The following is a 22,216-nucleotide window of genomic DNA, read 5'->3' as shown; positions in this document are numbered from 1 at the left end:
TACTTGAATTGCTCTACTTTTGTAAGGGACTTCTGTTCAATTCCATAAGTGAAGTTTAATGGTTGTTTCTTTCTTGTGACGGTCATGCAGACGGTTTTCTCAAGGTTGAGGGCCATCTGCCAGTTGTCACACCATTCCGGTATGTACAGCAGGGATTTGTTTAGCAGTATTTGGTCGGCAGAGCTATTGATTTCTTTGTACATCACACAATCATCCGCAAACATACGTACTGTTGCATCAATATTCTTGCACAGATCATTAATAAAGAGAAGGCAAAGAATTAGGGCGAACACTGACCTTTGTGGCACGCCAGATAATACTGCTGCTAAATCCGACTGGCTGTTTTCAAAACAGACAAACTGATGTCGATCAGTTAAGTAGACTTTTATCCAATTAGTTATTGATCCGTTTCCAAGAAAGTGAACTAGCTTGTAGTGAAGTTTAGAATGAGATACCCGGTCGAATGCTTTTGAGAAATCAAGGAATACCATATCTATTTGCCCCCCTTCGTCTATTGTCATAGCTAGGTCGTGGACAGTTTCTACTAATTGCGTTGTCGTGGACAAACCTTTTCGGAAGCCATGTTGATTGGGAATAAGTAAATTGTGGTTTTCTACAAGCGTTGTAATGTGCTTCAAAATTAAATGTTCTAAGATTTTACAAGCCGTACATGTAAGAGAAATAGGGCGATAGTTGGAAGCATTTGCTTCCGGAATGTACTGGAATTACCTTGGCTATTTTCCACATTTCTGGGAGTTCTGGATTTTCTATTGATTTCTTGTATAAAATAAGCAAATACTTGGAAATCCATTCAGCGTAACGTTTCAGAAATGCGTTCGGTATATTGTCTGGGCCTGCCGATTTTTTTCGTGTCAAGACTGTCTTCATAGAAATGCCTTCATAGAAATGCAACAGCCACGGCCAGGATCGAACTCGCATTTATTGTTTTTATTACCGAAGAGGGGCCAGTAATGAAACCGTTGTTAGGACCTCCATGTTGATGGAATAAAACAGCATCAAGCAATTTTGACACAAGTATGAAGTAGCAAAGAAAAATCATGGACAAGAAATTGAGTACATTGTGTTTAATGCAGTCATGTTGAAGGAATGTCTAATTGTCAGTAGTGAAGGACTTTCGGAAGATGTGTGGGTGTTTTGAAATGAATGCTTGCTTTAGGAGACTTTAACGCGTCGTTATGAGCATTCATTTAAGGAGAAGGGAGACTTGGTTTGAGTGTGCGCCGAGATTTTTCGCGCGCATATGTGCGCTGCAATGTGCGCAGAGAACAAAGTTTACACACTTGATTCCATCTGCATAACATTTGTGTCTCCTACAAAAACAGCGGGCATTATCAGAACTCGTGTCATCATGCAGTGCGTGGAGGATTCAAAGGGAAGCATCTTAACCTCACCTTCTGCACCGCCGCCGCATGTGGCTGGCCGCGGATGCACCGCAGTGAGTTGCATCCGCTGACGTGACGATGTGCGTGCAAAGGCCTGCTTCAGCTGGAGTGATTGAGCCAGGCATTGGCTTCCAAGGAAGACAACCAGACTGGAAGGCAGAAGTGAAGCCAAGACTTAGAAATGCAACACCGAGTAACTTGGGCATTACGGCTAGACGAATTGCATATTACGCGAGACTGACAACATTGTAGGTTTTTCATTACGGTAATTGTGCTCTTGGGTAGTCCCGAAAGTGAACTATATTTGAAATATAGGAGGAGTAATTAATCATCAGCATCCACAGAAGTGCAGCTTCAGGGCTCCAAATAAGGCGAATTGAAGTGGGAGTGACTGGTGTTAAATGGGAGTAACTGGTTCCTGTTGGAAGCCATCTGGTTGCACATTGAAACCCAGTTTTGGCCATGTGGGAATTAAATGAGTCTAGTTTGCTACCAACTGGGGCATATCATTTCAAGGTCTAGTGCCACATGGGTGGAACTGGGAACCAACTGGGAAGTAAGTGGTTCCTTTTGTAGGTAGAGTGGGGCAGAAAAATTCTCACTGAGGGCCAACTGGGCAGAACTAGTCATGGGTAAAAAACAAATTGGAAGTTTTAACGCACTAGGATTAAACAACGGACCACTTCTTAAGAAAGCACTTCGTAATTGTATGTGCCATACTGACAAACACACGGAATTTTATGTTACGAGACCGCCTTTATTTAACTCCTTTTCAAGATCCTCAGTGTAAGTATCTTGCTCAGGTAGTAATTCCTCCATGTGTGCCTTCTCTTTCTACCGTTCATGCATGACTCACGCAGAGCTTGTTTAGCATCAGAAATATGGAGAACGGAGCGAAGCACGCATGCCTTTCCGCAGTGGCGTTGTCGTAGCATTGCAAGGATAACATAGAACACATTTATTTCTCTCCCGGTTGTTTCTTATTCTAAATGACAAAAAACAAGCTTTTTGTTGCTGAGGAAGTGGAAAAAGTGACCATTTAATACTTTGCTTCCACTAACAGAAATGCAACAAACTCCTAACATTAAGGGGATGTCATGATAGGGGAAGTTCCTCGCCAACCGCAAACGTCGTGCATGCGTTTGATTAGGTGGACTGAGCGTCGGCTTTGGGAGTGGAGATCTCGAAACAAAGGCTTGTGACAAGCATTCCACCGAGTGCAAGAGCCTAAACTCTGACTCCCTTTATGTTTCCGAACAACTTCGCTGACTTACCGAGATGAGAAGGAAGGTTATGAACTAGGTGTACAGCTTGCTGCGCGTTGAATAAATGGACTGCCTATGTTTCAGCAGCATGCCTAACTAGTTTCAGCGATGTCAATGCCCATCCTGCATTAGTTTAGGCTTGCACTATGTGCCTCAAATTCCACATGCTGGAGCATGGGCGACGGAGCTATGGCCGCTTCTACTGCGTGCACAAAGCTACTGGCAGTCTTCCTCACCTTCAGGACGCCTTTCCCGCCTAAGTGGGCAGGGAATGGCCGCTGGACAGGATTCGGAGGTTAGCGTTGCTCACGTGATTATAACAGCCCAGTCACAGCAGGCGCATCTTTCTCCCACACTTGTGGTTGGCCCGCCACACAGTCACACTGTCCATCAAGAGAGAACGTTAGTGGCATGGTTCCAGCTCGCGTGTGTCGATATTAAAGAACAATGAAAAAAAAAAGGTTTTTATTGCAGCATCGACGTTGCTGGCTATAATTGCAGTCACATTTAAATTATGGGTTTAACATCCCGAAACGACGCATGGGATATGAGCAACGTAGTTATCGAGGGTTTCTAATTAATTTATACTACCTGCGTCTCTTTAAAATGTGTTAATATCGCAGAGGGCTTGCGCGCCTTTTAGTGCAACAGAATGCATATTAATTTCGACTACACACCCGTATGTACTGCTGAGTGGGTAACGCAGCATCAGAAAGGAGCATAATTATTCACCAAGAGAATGTCAGAGGTAGAGAAAAGTTATCCACATACCCATCATCGTGGTTACTCCGTGAGGCTGACGTTAAACATTAGCAGCAGTCATCTGCCGAAGAAACGATGTAGAATTAGCACATGTGCTAACTCACCTGCATTAAACAAACCCAATAGTGCGCTTTGCCTACGGTGTCGGTAGTGTTTCTTTTGACCAGTTCAGGAAAGTCACCATACAGAGGCCAAGAGTAGGCAAATATCGCCAATCTTTTCTATCAGCGCCAAATTTGTCACCATTGGTATGCAATCATGTACGCCATGTGATGGCACATAGGAAACAGTTGATGTTAATTTTGTGGAGAAGGTTCCTAGGACCCACATACCTTGACGAAATTTTGCCCCGCTGCCGCTATCTAAACATCACTGTCAGAACTGCCACGATTATCTCCAGCTCTATATAGTTTCGGTGTTCGGTTTCCGTCAAGGCTGCCCGCGAAAAAAGCGCTCCGACGTACCTTTTGAAATCGGCGGCAGAAGGGTGGTTTAAGGAAAAGAACACATACGAACAGTGCCTCCAGACTTCAGCACTGCCTTACGTACACACAAAAAACTGCTGCGAAAGTTACAGCACTGTTTCCTAGCCTTGAGCGCTTCGTGTTGTTTTAAAAATAAGAGCGTTCAACTGGGGAAGTGCTAACGAGGCTTTTAACTCGGCAGCTGCCGTACAAATGCCATTTACCTCGAGAACAGAAAATTATGAGAGTCCTTATTATTTAAAACACAAATACTATCTTTATCAAAGTGCACCTTATATGTCCAGAAGAGCTATGGCATTTTATTGCTCTTGACATTTTGAGCACGCCCCAACTCTCTTGAGATGTATTTTGGGTGGATATTTCGTGTGAGTTTTTTTAACAGGCTAGTACTACACTCTTCTGTGGTGGAAATGCCGGCCTGTCTACGGTTGAAGCCTCGACCTGTGAGCTGCCACCTGCCATGGTTTGCCCGTAGATGGCGCCAGCACTAGGTGGGTCACTAAACAAAGAACCGCTATATATCCTGGTGAAGTGTGGTGGTGTCTTCGTAAAGGAGGAAAACCGGTTTGTGGCTGCTGGAGCCCCACGTAAAAGACCAATACCTCACACATCAATTGTAGCCGAGTGTTAAGGAGGATTGCGTTCCTAGGGCAACCGAGTGAAAAAAAAAAAAAGACCGGTTTCATAGCAGCTGCAGCCCAGTGAAATGGCCGAAACCGCGTCGTGCCAGCTGCAGCCCACATTGTTTCGAAAAGCACCTTAAAAGTAATCTTCATGAAGGGTGCATACATATTGTGCGATTGCATCTGGTCGCACATCTTTCAAGAAGTAAATAGACGGTTAATTTTTGCAGCGAAGTAGCACATTGCACCACCACTCAGAGAGCATCGTAATCGGCGCCTCCGGACAAGCAAATCACCTGGTAACGTGTTGTCAAACACCTTCGGGAAGACGTCATACATTGCATCGCAGATTAGACAGGCGGCCAGAACAAGCGCATTATTTTTATTCGGAGGAGAGCAATATTTCCTCTTCGTGCTTGGGAGCCAAGGTTTATCTTCATTTCTCGAGCATTTTTCATATGTTTCATGATAGGCCTCTAGATGCAAAGTCATGGGCACACGCTGGTGACAAAAGGATTCCGCTACGGATACAGTGGTCCATCATGACCGGCACTACAAAAAAACGTGTATTTTAATTTGAAAGCAGTGCCACTGGGGCAATGGAAAAATCCTGGCTCCCACCTGTTTATCATTCCCAAAATGCCAATCATCCGTCATGCAGTGCAGGACACCACCATGGACTAATCCTAGTTAATGGTTGGTTTGGTTTATGGGGTTTAACGTCCCAAAGCGACTAAGGCTATGAGAGACGCCGTAGTGAAGGGCTCCGGAAATTTCGACCACCTGGGGTTCTTTAACGTGCACTGACATCGCACAGTACACGGGCCTCTAGAATTTCTCCTCCAAAGAAATTCCAGCCGCCGCGGCCGGGATCGAACCCGCGTCTTTCGGGTCAGCATCCGAGCACCATAACCGCTGAGCCACCGCGGCGGCTAATCCTAGTTAATCGCGACATTTTCTGTAATAGGCAGTTTCTTAGTGCACTTCAATGCGATATTTTATTTGCGGTTATAAGTGGTTGCACCAACGTATCAGTTTTTCTTAAATAACCAATGTATCAATTTTTTTTTCAAAGTTATTTGCATTTCTTGCATACAGCAAACAATGTGCTACTGCTAGTTGTCATTATTTTTATTATCATGGAGCAACCAAAAATTTCCTGCGATGAACTCAGCATCTGAAAACTTGAGCTGGTGTGGTCGTCATTTATAAAAACATGCTTTTTATTTCTTATTCCGATTGTAATTTGCATCGTGTAAATCAAGAAAAAGCAAGCCAAATGTTGTTTCCAACCTGACAATTGCCTGTCCTTCCTGAACAATCAAACAAGCTTATACATTAAATCAATAAAACATAGTATCGAACACTTAGAGAGCGCGCGATAATAAAACACCAACTGCACCCAAGATGTGCGCACTGAGTGGACAAATTCAGACTGGCTGCTCCCTACGCCAACAGCACACACACTGCGTCACTTCTACGCTTAGTGATATGGCCCGCGGAGAATAGTGTACATATTGGGCATTGGCAGGAATTTAATGACAGCCTTGTGTTGACACAAATATTATTTAGTTATTTTGGAATAGGGTTGAGCACAACAAATTACTAGAGCTCGAGGCAGGCGCATGATTCGTTCTCACTCACAGGACAGCATAAGAACACTGTAACTTGTGATACGGTATCACACCAGGGCGATACCGCAAACCTCATGGATAGTAAGTACAATTGTATATCAATGGCTAGACGCTGTCGAACCAAGCAGCTTAAATGCCAGGTTTTTAGATTTGATCGGCCTTACGATATGCACGTCAGAGTATTAGCAAGTTCGGAAAGCTAACTCAGTGCAAGCGGGAGGCTTTGTTGTGGCCAGGAAAACCAGCGTACTTCAGCGGGCCACGCGTGTAAAGTGAGCTTGGAACTGGGCCATGCACCCACGTGGCACCTAGCTTCCATGGCACCCACGTGATGCACCCCTTCAGGCGTTCCAGAAGCCCATATCGTCCCCCTCGGCAGAGAGAATTCCGTCGCCACGGGCTCTGGCTACTACTGCCTGCGTCGAGGATAACAGGCATCCTCCCGCTTTCAGTGTAGAACCAGTGCCTCAGAATTACGGAGGCAAAACTTTGTCGGAATAAGAGGTAACCACGAAAGTATCTTAATTTCGTCACTGCCTGGAAGCATGCGCTCCACTGAAACAAGCAATGTGATGGAATAACGTCTTAGAAGAGCAATCACAAAATATAATTACACCTTCGCATGGCGCACAATGTTCTACACTGTCATACATTCTGAATGATATCATTATCATAATTATGTGTGTATGACAAAACGGTTGGTAGACCAGGAAATTCCAAAGGACATGGTGCAGCATGTGCTGCATGTGGGACTGCCAAGATATCAAGTTTTTAAGTGGTTTTGTTCTGGCGCCAACTTTTTAGAGCAGCTCTACATTCTAATCGACATTTAGAAGGAGATAAGACTCCTTTCAATGTGTACTGAATTTATATTCGCTTAGACCTTTGTTTTACGGACATGTGAAAAAGTGATCTCTCTTTGCTCTTCCCCTTTCTCCCTCTCCCTCCGTTCCCCTTCCTAAGTGTACGATAACACACTAGGTGTCGGCTACTTAACCTCTCTGCCTTCCCGTTCATCTCTCACTCTCTCTCTAGCCTTTTTTCCTTGGCTCAAACGAAGAAAGGTATACTCCATGCGTCCGAGAGGGCGTTAACCACTCCACCATCTTAGGCGAGGAGGAGAAAGATTCTGCTCTGGCACCTGCACTGGGTACAATGTGCAACAATGTCAAAGCGAACATAAACGCAGCTCATACCGAGACAGGGATAATTTTAAGAGAGCAAAGTACTGGGAATTAGCTTTGGGACCAGTTAGACATACGTGGACAAGAATGCAATTTAGCTATCACCTAAGGAGGAAATTTGGGCTATACTCGGGCACGATGTATTTGACGTTCTTAGGGGCTGATTCGATAAAGATACTTCACGGATGATGAAGCCATGTATCGCGCTGGCATATAGGAGACTGTAGTGTTACTTCTGTCTGTTAAGACAAAGCAGCCAATGCATTTTAGTGCAATGATTTTTAAAGCTCCCCTGGGCCGGTATAATGGAGGTGTTCACAAAGTGGATATATCAAAAGAAAGTGCCACAAAGAGGGCTTATACTTCTCTTTTTTTATTGAAATAAATACTTTGGCACTATTACTTATTGAATGGCAAGCTGTGCATAGGTGGAGACCAAGCTACAGGTAATGGCGGTACCACTGGAGTCAGCGATGGGGATATCTTGCACACACTTTGTAGACACGAGTGCCGATCACTCGCTATTGGAGACCACCACTAGAGCTTTGATGCGCTTATGAAATGTTGAATTCGAGGTCAGGTAAGTTGCCTCTACAAAGGCAGTTCCAACTTGCCATTTTTTCTAGCAAAAGCATGTATCTTCGTCAATCTTTATTCCCAGAAATGATATTTCATTGCCATCCGGTCTTTCTGATGAGCATGGTGAAATTTCACGACTAGAATTGAAGGTACTCAAGTCCGAATTGTTGTATACTAAAAGGCTGCGTAGCTTTCGCTGTCATTGGCATCCAATACCGGCATCAACACAGTCGCCGCTGCCGAGCGAGAGCTGAGTGAGACGGCTGAGATCTCGGGGCAGCCCAACGGCCATCGTGTCCCCGCTCTTAATCCTATCCGCCCACCTAACTTTTCGCAACACCCTGCTATGCCCACCTTCTCTTAGAATCGATTCCTTTACTCCTTGTTGGAAAACTCTCAAGAAATACGAAAAAACCAAAAATGTGGAAGAAAGCCCACATCAAGGCAGAGGTTAGCGCAGGGAAAACAAACGGAAAATAAAAGGAAACAGAAAACAAATTAAAATAAAAAAGAAAGGGGCCAACGTCAATGACAAAAGCTACACAAAAACCAATTAGACAAAAAAGAACCAGCGGATATATCTTCCCTTTGCAATATATGTCCATATATCCAAGCCTATTTCTTCTTGATTTTGACTAGGATGTCATTACCCGCGTTTGTTTCCTATTGTAATTATTTCAATTTTGTAATTATTATCTTTATAAATGTTAGTAATAAAAGGAACTATTTACCTTTAATAAAGCTATAAGATATAGGCAATAAAGCAATAGGCAATAAAGCCACAATATTTAGCAATATTATAGCTTTTTTTAAAGTTGAGCTAGTTATTATCAAGGAAAGAATGAACCAGAAGCGCAGCAACCTGTCTCTTCATCCCACTAGGTTTTGAACGTTAGGTTTTTAGTACCAAAGAAAGAACACAGGAGAAACGGAGGAACCTGCCTCGCCATATCACAAGCTCCCCAAGGTTAGGTTTGGTGTTAGTAGCAAAGAATAAGCGCAGCAGAAATACAGAAACCTGTCTCTTCATGCCACTAGACTTTTAAAGGTTAGGTTAGTTATTAGTAGCAAAAGAAGGTTTGGTTTATGGGGTTTAACGTCCCAAAGCGACTGAGGCTATGAGAGACGCAGTAGCAAAAGAAAGAACACAGGTGAAACGCAGTAACCTGTAGTAGCAAAAGAATGAACACAGGAAAAACGCAGTAACCTGTCTCATCATGCCACTATCTTTTGAACGTTAATCCAGTTGCATCATCTTGTAAATAGCAAAAATTATGACCCATCACAAGGTATATAGCATTCTTAAAATAAAACAGCACAACTTTTTCTTGCAAAGAAGTAGGTGGAGCTGATGAAGACAGCTTTATAACTTTCTCGCAGAAAACTGAAAGTAAATCAAACGCTGTACATAACCCCAACATCTCACTAAAGAGATGTTTTGCGCCGATTATGCACTTTCAGTTTCTTAGTCACATTGATTAAGCTGAACATCAGTGATGGATATTAACAATATGAGCGCGCTTAGTGACATCTACCGCAAGAAAGGCTTGTAAGTTTGACCCCCTCTTTATTTCAGGTAAAACCATGCATGATGATTCCAGTGGAGAAAACGGCAGTGCAGTACACGCAACGTAATTCACGATTTGCGTAAACTTGATTTTGAGTTTCGAGCTGGCGATTTTAAGTTATTACGAAATTCTGCATATTCGAGCCCATGTCTGAAGTTTTTTAGTTGTGCCCTTCAGACCGTGGATCACCGAGTCGTGTTTGTATCTGCTACGTGGAAAAGTCACGTGCAACCGCACTCACTTTCAGCCAATATTTCTGCACGGCCGAGTCAGTAGGGGCTGCTGGACGACAGCCGACCGTCGTCGGCATCTGCGTGATGATAACACTCCAGACTCAAGAGGCGCCCGCGGTATGGACGGAGGGCTTGGCCAAGGGCTCGAGCTGCCAATCATGACAAAATAAGAAGAACGTCAGTGACCCACTTACGGCAAATTTAACTTCCGCAGTATTCCAAAAAAAAACACACCAGGCGGTGTTTTAACGTCCGGAAGCGACTAAGGCTACGGGGGGACACAGTAGTGAATGACTGGGGGTAAATCTCCAGTAAATCTCCCCTCTCCATTAACAACATATTCAGAGATATTACAGCATTTGGGCCTTGAAAGACAGACGCCCCCGAGGCCCACTAACGCTCTCAGTAAATAAGAAGAATGCCACCTTCGAATGCTACAAACTATGTCGTTTAATAATCCAGCTAAGCTTCACGCCATTGAGCCCGAGTACTTTACGGCACAGTGCAAGCTTTGTGGCCAGAAGGCAAACTTATACCATATGGTATGGGCTTGTCAGGCAAACAACAGTATTGACATCATAAATCAGCCAACGCGGGAGAGCTGGGAGGCGGCCCTGTCCAGCTCCGACATGGAGGAACAACGAGCCCCCGTCGCAAGAGCACGGGCAGCGGATTTTACCAACGGCGTCCCAGACTAGGGACCCGATCAGCCTTCCCTTAAACTAAGTCATTGTGGCTTTAAATAAACGTTTTCATCATCATCATCGGCCGGATTGAAAAAAAAGAGTCCTCCAGTTCAGCACGGAGCGCAGTAACCACCGAGTTGTAATAAAGTGGCTTGTGTTATAACGTGCACATTGCATGGAAAAAAAAATTGCACCTCATAACATGTACGTTACGTGCATTTTTTTTACGGAGCAAAAAAGCTGCAAATACCAAAGTGATATCCCAGTGATTACTAAATGAAAACAGAACAAAATATTCACATTCATCTTCAGGAAATCGGAATGCCTTAAAGCAATGAAATGCAGCAGGCTAGGATATACGCATATGATCCGCATCGCATGAATACTTAAGAACTAAAAAAGCGGAAACTGCCGCATGATTCAGGATTGCGGTGCATTTGGCGCTATAGTATTCGTCAGGGCTATGGAGTAATAAATGTCGAAGTCCTAGTTCTCACCGAAGCCAGACCTCTTATGCGCGGATGCAACCCTGCAGACAAAGGGCACAAGAATGAGTGAGTCCACTCTATGAGGGCCTCGGGAATGAAACGACCGGTGTTGATGCTAGTCTCACGCCACTAGCGTTTCAAGATTAGGCTAGTTGCTACTATCAAAAGAAAGAACACAGCAGAAATGAAGTTACCATTCACTTCACGTGACTAGTTTTTGAAGGTTAGGTTAGTTATTAGTAGCAAAGAAAAAACACAGCAGAAATGCAGTAACCTGTCTCTTCATGCCACTAGCTTTTGCAGGTTACGTTAGTTATCAGTAGCAAAGAAAGTACACAGGAGAACTGCAGTCACCTGTATGGTTATGCCACAAGTTTCTGAAGGTTACTTTAGTTACTAGTAGCAAGGAAAGGCCACAGCAGGAATGCAATAACCTGCCTAATCATGGGACCAGCATTTTTAAGCACAAGAGAAAGGCAGGAACATGTCTCGTAATGTGGTAGCTATTAGTAGCAACAAAAAACACAGCAGAAACGCAGTAACTTGTGTGTTCATGCCACTAGCTTTCCTTGGTTAGGTTAGCTATTAGTAGCAAGAAAGAACACAGCAGAAACACAGTAACCTGTCTCCTCATGCCACTAGCTTTTGAAGGTTAGGTTAGTTATTAGTAGCTAAGAAAGGACACAGTATGTTATGAATGCAGTAACCTGTCTCGTCATGCCACTAGGTTTTGAAGGTGAGGTTAGTTATTAGTAGCAAGGAAAGAACACAGCAGGAACCCAGCCACCAGTGTCTTCATGCCACTATCTTTTGAAGGTTAATCCAGCTGCAACATCCTGTAAATAGCAAACATTGTGACCCCTCGCTCGGTTCATAGCATCCTTATAATGAAACAGCACAACTTTTTCTTGCAGAGAAGTAGGCAGAGCTCATGAAGACAGCTTTATCACTTTCTCGCAGAAAACTGAAAATAAAGCAAACGCAGTACATAACACCAAAATCTCAATAAAGAGATATTTTGCGCCAAACGTGCACTTTCAGTTTCTTAGCTACATTGATTCAGCTGAACATCGGAGGTGGATATTAAGAATACGAGCGTGCTCAGAGACATCCACCGCAAAAAAAAAATTTGTTAGTTCCAACCCCCCCCCCCCCCCCCCTGTATTTCAGGCAAAACCATGCACGAATATTCCAGTGAAAAAAATGTTAAGCTGAGCAGTGCAGTATTTCACGATTTGCGGAAATGTGATTTTCAGTTTTATGCTGTGGATTTTAAGTTATTACCAAGTTCTGCATATGTGTAGCCTTGTCTGCAGTTTTTTAGTTGTGCCCTTCAGACCGTGGACCACAGAGTCATGTTTGCATCTGCTACGTACAAAATCATGTGCAACCGTACTCACTTTCCGCCATTATTTCTGCACGGCCGAGTCAGTAGCCGGCCTTCGGCGGCACCCACGTGATGATAACAGTCCAGACACAAGAGGCGTCCGCGGCTTGGACGACGGGCTGGCCAGGAGCTCGAGCTGCCAATCACGACGAAAAAACAAGAACGCCAATGACTCAGTTACTGAAAATTTACCTTCGCAGTGTTCAAAAAAAAAAAAAAACTACAACAGGCGGTGACTTAACGTCCGAAGCGACTCGGGCTACGGGGGACACAGTAGTGGGCGCATTTGTTTTTCAGTCCCGGACTGTCCGGGACTACTTGCGGACTCGAGTCCGGTGTTTGTTTTTCTCGGGCAGCCCGAAAGCTCCGCCTACCTGCATGCATCGCCATAGCAACGCGTTCGTTTTTAGCCTATGGCAGTCCGCGGGCTGCTTGGGGCTGCTGAGAAGGCAGCAGACGATAGCTGCGCGCCGCGCTGGCAGCCATATTGAGTTAGACTCCGTGTACATTTTGAGTATTTTTCGTGTTCCTGGAGGTCGATATCACGCGTTAAACCTTCACATGAGCTCCGTAGCTGCTCTCTGAGCCATCGCAATACTTTTTGTTCTTGCATCTTCGTTTATTTTCTTGAAATCCACCGCACACGGACGCGCGTTCGAAGCTTCGAGCGCGTATTGTTTGCTCGTGTCGTCAAGAGGTTCTCGTTTGCTTGTTTTGCGACATGCTGTCTGTACGCTTACCTGAAAGCATCGCAGGTGAACCACTCGTATACTGGAGCAGCTATAGAGCTTGTTGCCAACATTTTTGCGAAGGCTTTCGTCTATCTACCGATCCGCAACGAGTTGGGCTACTTTGTGCGAACTTCGCCGCAAGCAGTAGCGGCGAGCATACCTCCGAAGCTGAGTTCTGTAATGCACCTACGCTAAGCTGACAGTACAGTCTTTAAATCGACTCAATATCATGATCGAGCGCACGGCGTTGCTTCGGTGTCGTGGTGGCCGTGGCTTGCGTCGTCTGACGGTAACCGAGGGGGAGCCCGGCTCTGGCGCCGAGTTCGAAAGCAGCCTATGGCAAGTATGTCATGTGACCATGACGCTGTTTCCTGTCAGAGCGGAAGCCGAGACCTGTCAGCAAGTAGTCCGGGACTGGAAAAACAAATGCGGTCAGTGAATGGCTCAGGGCAAATCTGGATGCCGGGGGTTTAGAAATGTGGAGTGATTTCGCAAAGGAGGCGGGCGCTTTTTCGTTTTGCTTCCGACGAAACTCTGTCGTCTCGACCGGATTGAAAAAGGAGTCCTCCAGTTCACCATGGAGCACTGTAACCACCGAGTTGTAATGAAATGGTTTCTGTTACAACGTGCACATTACATGAAAAAACTGCGCATCATAGTATGTGCATTATGTACATAGTATGTACAGTATGCTCGTTTCATTTATTCCGACTACTCACGTTTTACTAGCGTCACAGCGTTAAAAGCTCGTGCTGGTCTTGACAGCCTTTCTCATCATCGTAAACTCTCCCGATTAACTCTTTTTCACAAAATTTACCATCATCCTTTGCTTCACGACGATTTCTTTCACTTACCCACAGCAGTGTTTCCACGCCGTGACCATCCTTTCAAGATCAAACGCATCACATGTCACACTTCAAGTTTTGCCAAATCATTCATACCCAAAACCATTATTGATTGGAACCGGCTGCCTTCCACAATCGCAACTGAAACTAACGCGACATCATTTCATGAACTTTTAAAAAATCAAAGCGATGTGTAGTTTTCTTCTAGTTCTGTTCTGTTCACCGTAATGTGTTTGAGTTTCGCTTTTCGTTGTTTATTCCGATGTTTTAGAGCGCAGCTCTTTGGCGTCCGTTCCTGGGTTTCGCGTCGTCGTCGGCGTCGGCCTCGTAACCAGCTCCGCCCCCAATGTCACGCTTTTCAATTGGTCGAAATGCTCGTGACGTCACAGTGCGCGAATTTCAAATGGGGCCAATTGTACTTTGGCTAGTAACCATGCAACCAATCAAAGGGATCGTATAGTGATGCTGCAACTAAGTTGGACTGAGTTTAGTTAATTGCTTAATTAATCAATTAGCCTAATTAATCTAGAGGAGAATGAAGAGGTCAGAAGAAAAGAAAGACGCGCGCCGCAGCGACAACAGCGTCCGCGGAAGGCGAGGCTGCTGAAAAAAAACAGATAAGTACGAAGCCGCGTTCCCTCCACCACCACGCACTTCCCCGCTCAGTAAGACGTTGCTCGTTTCTTATACGTTGTGTCGAACATCCTAGACAGTTCCAACAATTGACAGGTTAATAGAGAGTTTTAGTATAGCGTTAGCGTGATAGCGGACCTAAGGGAAATTACGTTAGCGTGCCGCAAGCAACTTATCCCCACAGACAGTTTTAGTGTAGCGTTTTGAAAACGCTAAACGCCATCTGCTTGACATGGATGCCAACGCTCCTTCTAAAATGGTTGACATTGCCGCTAACTTGCCAAAGTATAATATTTCCGAGTTTGTTAAACGAATTATTAGTGCAGCGTTCATTTTCGTCTGCAAAATTACCCCGAAATTGAAAAAAAAATAAAATAGAAACGTAAAATAGTGGCGCCATCTAGTAAAGGCAATGTTAGCTACAAGCCGTTGGAGCAAGAATATTTGTTATCACATGACGTCTAATGTTAAAAAAACTTTTGTAAATTTAATATAAACTCTCTTTACATAATTTAAGTCCATAAAACACCGCGAAAAGCCTCCAAATCTATTTTTGTCTCGTTCCAGACGTTTTTGCTAGGTTTCTGCTGCGTTTCGGGCCGTTGCAGACGGTAGCAGTGCAGCTGGAGGTGCTATTAGGCTTGCGCGCTCCAGAATCGAGAGCGTATCTTAAAAACAGGGCTGAATTGCAGCTTAAACTTTATCGTCGAAGCAAGGTAAGTCATAGCGAAAAGCAAAAACACCAGTAGTTGCCGGTAAACATGCCGACCGGAATCGCAAGAGCTGCTGAATCGGCTGAAGCGGGCGGCTGTCGCTTGAAAGGACGCCGCCATGTTTCCACGCTAAGGGCGCAAATGCCGCAACGCTAAATTCTGAAAATTGCGTGCGTACGCTAACGCTATTTCCCCGTTAGCGTTCTGCGCATGCGCACTCTGGACCCGCTATTCCGCTATGCACTCAATTACGCAAAGCCCGCTATACTAAAACTCTCTAATGACAGAACACGATGGATAGAAATACAATAATATAAATATGAAATAGCCTAATTAACCTTTCTAGTTAGACCGCATAAATAAATAAAGCCGAGAACGAAATTGGTCGAGTTGGGGAATCGAACCAGGGTCTCCGGAGTGCGATACGAGCACGCTAGCCACTCCGTAATGCCAGCTGAATGGTTTGGAATGAACAAAGGCGCGTCTAGCTAATACGGCGTCTTCGTTCACTCCCATCTTCCCCCTTTCCCTTACGGCGAGGTGCAGGTGTCCACCCAGATATGCGAGAGAGATACATTTCCTTTCCTCAAAAAATAAATTTACCGTCCAGCAAGGCGTACAGCCGAATTGGCGATGGCGTTCCGTGGACTCCCTGGCAGCGTTGCAAGACGCTGTCGCGTTCCACTCTTACAGGCGAAGCTTAACATGTTAACCACACATCAGTAACACACGCAGACAGCCAATGGACGCGTCATTCGCTGGCAGCACTTGATTCATCATTCACAACCACATTCTTAACGTACGCTCCCTTGCCGCACATGCCAAGGACGTACACCACGATCACATTCTGCGCCATTCATCTGTACTTTGCTTTGCTGAAACCTGGATGGATCCCGAAGAGCCTCTCGAAATCATAGATTTCCTATACTGCTGTGGTGCTCGCAGAGACCACAACAGAGCGGCGGGAGTCGCTATCTACTTGCGCACAGGTCTCTCTGCAATACCAGTCGAAATGTTTGGCACGTCACATGAAGTTGGCGAACTGTGCGCCGCAAAGTTGCCCAACGGCTTGCTGGTAGTAGCTGCCTACTTCGCCCCTACCGCACTCACGAAAGACGTCGTGCACTTCCTGCAACTCGCATTAACCGTCCATCGATCCACACCGATGTTAGTAGTGGGGGACTTTAATGTTGACATAAAGACAAAATGTAATTTCCTAACACTTATGCGGGAGAACATCCCGTTCCTCTCGCTCGTAACGCGTCCCACGGCTGTGACAACCTCGAGAGGCACTTGTATAGATCTCGTCTTTGAGAATCAAGCATTGGTGTACCAAGTCGAACATATATCAGTCTATTTCTCCGACCACAAAGCTTCCTTCATGACTGTCAAGAACTGTTAGTGGAGTCTTTGTTAAAGGAATACGTGTGAAAAATAAAAAAAAAATTCTGTGATAGCGCATACATGTGTTGCTCGATTTCTTTGCCTCAATCTATCGAAAAGGTGAAACAGCTTATTTGCTGCGCTCAAATTTCGCATTAGGAAGTAACGTAATCGTCGGTAATTTTTTATTTTTGTTTTTTGTTTTTCTTTTTTTGCGTATTGTTGTTGCGCCACATTTCGATTGTTGCTGAGTACCAGTTATTGCTCTTTTCTTGCTTCTTTTTCTGCCCTGTTACTCATGTTAAATGTTCCTTCTATGTATAAAATTTGTAATTTTTACCACCATCTATGTAATACCCTCGTCAAGAGGGCCTTTAGGGGTATCTTGAAATAAATAAATAAATAAAATTATGTGCGTTTTTTTTACGCAGCAAGAAAACTGCAAATAGCAAAAGTGATATCCCAGCGATTACTAAAGGGGAACTGGAGAAATATTCACATTCGTCTTCAGGAAATAAGAATGCCTTAAAAGTGATGAAACGCAGCAGGCTAGGGTCTACCCAAGAACGATTCACCTCGCACGAATACTTATGAACTAAAAACGCGGAAACTGCCGCATGATTCAGGAATGTGGTGCATTTTGCTGTATAGTATTCGTCAGTTCTATGGAGTGTAAATAAATGTCGAAGTCCTAGTTCTCACCGAGTGTAGACTTCTTACGTTTACTTTGGATGCAACCCCACAGACAAAGGGCACAAAAATGATCGAGTCCGCTCTATAAGGGGCTCGGGAATAGAACAACCGGAGTTGATGCTGGTGTGAAAAGGGTATAAATACCTCTCAGGCTGTTCATGCCCATGGGTGCATTCCAAGCACAACAATGACTAATTTCATAGCTCTGCTAGTAAACTTCAGTTTCTTCCATGTACTGCAGGACTCCTGCAGAATAACACGCTAAATTCCCTTCCTGCTAACAAATCAACATCTAGAGGTCGCTCTGCTGGCTGGAGCAAAGACAGGCTCTACAACTCATTTTGTGTTCTTCCCTTCTTATCATAAAACACTTCAGCAGCAAAGTTCAACTAGGCCAGCAGCAGGTTTCCTGGAAGATGTCAAATCTGCTCTCGGTTCATTCGCTGTCGTTCACGCAAAATTACGTTCGCTCAATATGTGTATGTCACATCTGTCTGATGAAAAAAATCTTTCTTTCATCTGAGCGTGTCACAATTCTTCTTGTTAAGAAGTTTAATTCGTCGGATTTTTTTCCGAAGAGGTAAGAAGAACACAATGTAGCAAATAGATGCAGAAACAGCAGTGCGGCAGCTACTGGCACTTACTCCTGTTCATTGACGAAACAAAATGGCTAGAAATTTTCTAGTGCATGTTGTTGTGCTTCTGAGCCGTGCAGTGTTGCACCGAAGGAAGACCTGAAGCTAGCGAGCAAAAGTGCTGATATAGATAGGAGTTAATGAAAAATTCTAAGTAATCTGCAATTCGTTCATGGCATCGCCTTGCTTAGTCATTCAGAAGATGAACTGCAAAGCGTGATCAATGAGTAAGACAGGCAGGGGAGAACAGTGGGTCTGAAAATTAACATTCAGAAAAACAAAGTAACGCTCGACAATATCGCGAGGGAACAGCAGTTCGCAATTGGTAGCGAGGTGCGGGAAAAGGGAATATGTCTACTAAGGACAGGTAGTGATTATTGATCGGGATCATGAGAGGGAAATAGAAAAAAGGGGGTTGAGCACATATGGGAAGTCCTTCCAGATCACGAATGGCAGTTTACGGATAACTGTCAAGACCAACGTATACAACAGCTTTACCTCACTGGTACTCACCTATAATGCAGAAAAATGAAAGCTAACAAAAAATGGTTCTGGTTAAGTTAAGGACAGTGCCGCGAGATATGGAAGTTAGAAGACCGGAGTTAAGTTAGGAGACCAGAAGCAGGCACAGTGGTTGAGGCAACAGACGCGGGTTAAAGACAACCTAGTCGAAATCAAGAGGAATAAATGGGCTTGCGCATGACATGCAATGCGAAGGCAAGATAACCACCGGTGCATAAGAGTAACATAGTGGCCTCCGAGCGAAGGTAAGTGTAACAGGGCACGGCAGAAAGTTAGGGGGGGGGGATGAGATTAAGAAGGGATTAACAAGCTGGCAAAGAACAGGGTTAATTGGAGAGGCACGGGAGAGGCCTTGACCTGCAGTGGGTGCAGCCAGGATGATGATGATGATGTATATGGGCCTAAAGCAAGCCACGTGACCAGAAGACGAATGACGCTGCATATGCTAGTGTTAGAGAATGAATACACAGAGAAAAGAATGTTTTGTGATAAAGCATGGACTGTTTTGTTGAGGTATAGCCCAAGTAATAAGTGCTAAAAGATTTTCAGGGCAAATAATATGGCGGAAGAAAATTCGCGTACAGGCCGTTTGCCATACATTCAGGCGATAATTATTTATTGCAAAAGACTTTGATGGAGGGAACATTTATTGCAGATGAGTTTTACCCCTAAGTTCATGGTGATAACTATCTTAGGAAAACCCACTTTAAAACGTCATTTTCATAAGCGGCAGAATTGTTTCACCAAACACTGGCAGCGACACAGTTTTGTAAAGAGATAATTCTAAGACAATGGAGTAATTTTTATCAACTTCAAAGCCGTGTACTGCGCGATGTCAGTGCACGTTAAAGAACCCCAGGTGGTCCAGATTTCCTGAGCCCTTCGCTGCGGCGTCCCTCATAGCCTTTCTCGCTTTCGGACGTCAAACCCCCATAAACGATAAACCAAACCAACTTCAAAAGTGACAGACATTAACAGCATTCAGTCGTGTACCGAGAGACTGATGCCGCTGATTTTCGTAGGGAGAGACTTCCATTGCGAATTAGATTTTCGGTTAGGGAGTGTTTACAGCATTACATGTTTAGGGAACACCTTCATGAATAAAAAAAACTTCGTTGGTGGCAGGATTTTTCATCTCTTAAACAATTGCTAAATTTAGCTGGGAGAATTGGTATATGCCTTCATACATACCTGATGAACACATGAGCTTTGTCCTTTTTAAAACTTCAATGCAATGTATACCAGGTGTCTCAGAGAGGATGGCCCCATTAATCCTAGGTAAAGAGTTTTTGTGGTAAATAGAAGCTTTTTTATGGAATAGCAATACAAGCGTTTGCTGACGTCAGAAAACAGAATCATATTAAAATTTAAATAATTGTTATAGCTAGCCTTTTAAGTATTACCGAGAGCCACCTGATTACAATTTTATATATCTGGCCAGTAGTTAGTAATAACCATGCCAGTTTTTAGAATTCTGAAGTTGCGATTATCCTCGCTCGAAGTGGTTCAAATAATTTGGACCGTTTCTTGCGGTATCGGAAAACCATGCGCTTGCGGGAGGGCGCAAAGTGACATCAATCCCAATGCGACTCTCTATACTCCGTTTCATACATAGCTGTCAACGCAGCCAAGGCTACGGCGCCTCTTCCCGTTTCTCGTCCGCATCGTAATGTAGTGCGTCGAAAGTGACAAGAGTAATGAACTCAAAATTAAAGTTATTTTTGGTTAATATTGCAGCATAATAATAATGGTGTTTTATTTTGCAAAAAGATTGCTTTTTCTTTAATGTTCTTCAAAACAGAGTGCCTTAGTTTTCTGGGTTTTTTTCGGCTCCTCCTGTATCAGGTTTTCGCAGCTAGGCCGGCCGGTGATGTCTTCCGCGTTCGTCTTTCGGTTTCCGAGTATGGAGAAAATGGCACCGCTATCGCCTACTCGCTTGTTTTCTTCGCCCACTGCGGCTTCAAAAACATCTCCTGCTCGCCTGTTCTCCAAGCTGAAGTCTCCGAAATTTTCGAAAGACTCCAAGCAGGTTATTGTCAACGTTTACTCTAGCGTAAGGAAGCGCTTCCCGGAGAAGACTGTGCGCGAAGTTCTCGAAACTGGGCGAGATGACCGGGGTGAGCCCTCGGACAGTTGCGAGGTTCAAGAAGGAAGGTCTCGCTACTGGAATGAGATCACCGCAAAAACGACCTAGCCAGTTGACCATATCTAGCTCTCGCAGTGTTAAATATGACAGCTTTGCAGTCAACGCCATCCGACTCAAGTTACATCGTATGTATGCCGAACGCGAAATACCTACTTTGGACAGAATCAACGATTAAATGCCGGCCGCAACGTTCACTCTCGCTGCCTGCGCTTACCCCTCACTGGTGTGTAAGAAGCCCGGATTTTTACTCGTTTATATTGATACCGCGAGAGGACGACGACGAGCTACCGTGAGGAGAACGAACAGCGAGCTTCGTCAACTTCTTCGTGCGCCCTCTTAATGAACCACGGTACCTCGTCGTCGTCTTCTCACAATAACAATGTCACCTGCAGCGGCAAGTGCGCTAATATACGACACCACTTGTTGAGTTCGATGGTCTGTGCAGCGGAATCTCTGCTCAGGGCCTAAAAATGCAGAGCTTTCAACAATCCCCATCTCGCCGCACTAGCTCACTCCCATAACACACCGAATCCGACATCTAATACAAAACATTACTACGACCGGAAGGACTTCAAAGAATTTTCCTTGTGACAACAGCTCAAAGAGGAGACCCGAGTCAGACGCTCCTCACTTTAAAGCCGCCGAGTACACCGATCAATACAAGGTTGCCGCTAGCCGAGGCTGCTCCGAATAATCGACGCCACACTGAATTCTATCACCACACAATGATTCATTGTGTGCCGCATGCTAAAAAGTCGTTCAGTACCCGAGAAAAGCACTTCGCAATCACGTCCGTCGCCAATACACTACACTGCCTTTCCCTTCGAGACAAGTAAACAGCGCTGTGTTTTTCAAAGTAGGTATTAGAGTTTGACAGTTTCGAGTTTATACCTAATGAATCTTTTTTAGGAAAATAAAAAAAATAATAAAAAAAACCACCCGAGCCGGGAGTAGAACCTAGGCCCTTTGTAAAATGAACAGAAAGGCGCGCGCTTCGTACCACTCAGCCACGACGCGAGGCGGACGGATACATTTTGCTTGTTTTTTGCAGCGGACTACTTTCGTACCTTTGGCAGCGTTGACAGCTATGTATGAAACGGAGTATATGCCGCATGCACCAAGGGACACTCTTAGCCCCGCCCAAGCTGCCGTGGACCCCGCTCCTCATCCCTTTGCTGCTGCAGAGCTGGTGGGGTAGAGAATGGCACGTTCTAAGCGCTTCACAAAGTGCCGATTTTTGATTGACGCAGCTGTGTAAAGTACAGGCACGAGGTTTTCGAAGAGTGCGAGAAATAGCTGAAATTAGTAGATTGGTTTGGTTTGGTTTATGGGGTTTAACGTCCCAAAGCGATTAAGGCTATGAGAGACGCCGTAGTGGAGGGCTCCGGAAATTTCGACCACCTGGGGTTCTTTAACGTGCACTGACATCGTACAGTACACGGGCCTCTAGAATTTCTCCTCCAAAGAAATTCAAACGCCGCGGACGCATCGAACCCGCGTCTTTCGGGTTAGCAGCCGGGCACCATAACCACTGAGCCACCGCGGCGGCCAGGCGAGGTTGTGTTCTCATAGCTGTAGAGCCGCAGTGGCAAGAGTAATAGTGTTTTCAAAACTGGTA

The 22,216-nt window shown here is 44.8% G+C and overlaps 1 protein-coding gene across 9 annotated transcripts in view; it reads right to left on the bottom strand.

Annotated features, from left to right (window-relative positions):
- Positions 1–22,216, bottom strand: part of LOC149327959 (uncharacterized) — an 80,388-nt gene that overhangs the window by 47,893 nt on the left and 10,279 nt on the right. For 3 of the 9 annotated variants that reach the window (XM_089563029.1, XM_089563037.1, XM_089563031.1), the window contains 5 exons: positions 12,311–12,433; positions 9,745–9,885; positions 3,440–3,491; positions 2,905–3,051; positions 1,413–1,552 (listed from right to left, as the gene is read on the bottom strand). The gene's annotated coding sequence lies outside the window, so the exon portion shown is untranslated. Of the gene's footprint in view, positions 1–1,412; positions 1,553–2,904; positions 3,052–3,439; positions 3,492–9,744; positions 9,960–12,310; positions 12,505–22,216 lie in introns of those variants that run through there. The other 6 variants (XM_089563036.1, XM_089563032.1, XM_089563033.1 and 3 more) reach the window with 6 other exon arrangements.

This window comes from Amblyomma mixtum, chromosome 10 (assembly GCF_055824585.1).
Source record: "Amblyomma mixtum isolate Tamu chromosome 10, ASM5582458v1, whole genome shotgun sequence".
Lineage (NCBI taxonomy): Eukaryota > Metazoa > Arthropoda > Arachnida > Ixodida > Ixodidae > Amblyomma > Amblyomma mixtum.
Note: the sequence above shows the minus strand (reverse complement) of the source record. Positions and strands in the feature narration are given on the sequence as shown.